Source organism: Mus caroli, chromosome 8 (assembly GCF_900094665.2).
Source record: "Mus caroli chromosome 8, CAROLI_EIJ_v1.1, whole genome shotgun sequence".
Taxonomy (NCBI): domain Eukaryota; kingdom Metazoa; phylum Chordata; class Mammalia; order Rodentia; family Muridae; genus Mus; species Mus caroli.
Genome location: NC_034577.1, coordinates 112,417,623 through 112,419,362, shown reverse-complemented (window position 1 = coordinate 112,419,362; position 1,740 = coordinate 112,417,623).

Genomic DNA, 1,740 nt, shown 5'->3' with positions numbered 1-1,740 from the left:
AAAAAAAAAAAAAAAAAAAGAGCTATGGTACATTCTGATTCATGGGGTGAGGTAGGAGAGAGATGGGGGGAGAGAGAGAGAGAGTGAGCCTGACACACCTTCTCCAACAAGGCCACGCCTACTTTAACAAGGCCACGCCTACTTTAACAAGGCCACCTACTCCAACAGGGTCACACCCACTCCAACAAGGCCACACCTACTCCAACAAGGTCACACCCACTCCAACAAGGCCACACCCATTCTGACAAGGCCACACCCACTCTGACAAGGCCACACCCACTCCAACAAGGCCACACCTACTCCAACAAGGCCACACCCACTCTGACAAGGCCACGCCCACTCCAACAAGGCCACACCCACTCTGACAAGGCCACGCCCACTCCAACAAGGCCACACCTACTCCAACAAGGTCACACCCACTCCAACAAGGCTATACTTCCAAATCCTTCTCAAATAACACCACTCCCTGAAGACTAAGTATTCAAATGTATGAGTCTATAGGGGTCATTCTTAGTCATACAAGGCAAGCTCCACACTGAACTATTTTCTTACTCTGCTACCCAGCACAGGTACATTGAACCTCTGTGCTCTCGTCTGCTCAGGACTGCAGGAAGACACAGCTAGCCTGTGGCAGGGCTGGCTCTAGAGGCATTTGCAGAGCCCAGGTGCCCTGCAGAGTCTGTATGCTCCAGAGCGTTGATGCAGTCTAGAGCTCCAAGGGCCACATGGATTTTAGGAACGCCAGCACAGGACATACCTGGTCTAGATGCTGTCTGACAGAAGAACAGGCAAGCCAGAGACCACTCTGAGCTCACACTCCTGTCTGTGAGATTGATAGCAATGGCCAGATCCCCTAAAGTTGCCGTGGAGACTGCACAGTAAAACACAGGGTGGTTCCCAGACCATTCCAGATTGGACCCATGATGCAATGGGAACACCCCAGCTGACCTTTAGGCTCTTCACCCACCGGTGGCCTTGGGCCAGCCTGCTGGGGACAGGCAGAACGGTGACTCAGCCCAGGGGAAGTGTGACATGAGGGAGGAGGAGCACTCCCTGGCTTGGTCACTCTCACTTCCTGACTTGGCCATGCAGTGGGGAGTGACCATTGAGGAGACCCACCCTGGGATGAGGGGGGACTTAGATGAGTTGAGATCGACCCCACCTGCCCTCTCCATGTATGTGAGGGAAGTGGCTTGGAATGACTTTGATACCCTGAGACAAATCCTGTCCCTGGTCTGGCTCACAAGACCTTAGTGTTCTCGAGCCCCTTCCCTGCGCAGAAAGTATGCTTTCTCTACTGTCAGAGGAGGACAGGTTAGTCACTGCAGCCTCCAGATCTGCTCTCCCCAGACAGCCATACCTGGCTGTTCTGGCATCTGAAGGGGGGCTGGCACTTTGGGGCTCTCCACCTCACTCTGGCACTCGCTGTCATCGGCTCAGATCCTCAGGACCTTCTATTCTGACCACACTCCTTGCCGGAAGCTCACTCTCCTCTGGGGCTTAGAGTTAGAAGCTTCCAGTGAAACGAAAAGGCAGCATCATAAGTCTCTGTTGCTACTTGAAATTCAAAATGTCACTGATACCTGTGCAGCATCTGCAGTGTGCCAGGAACCTCAAGGTTCCTTACACACCAGCTCATCACCATGTCTTACACACCAGCTCATCACTGTGGCTTACACACCAGCTCACCATGTCTTACACACCAGCTCATCACTGTGGCTTACACACCAGCTCCTCACC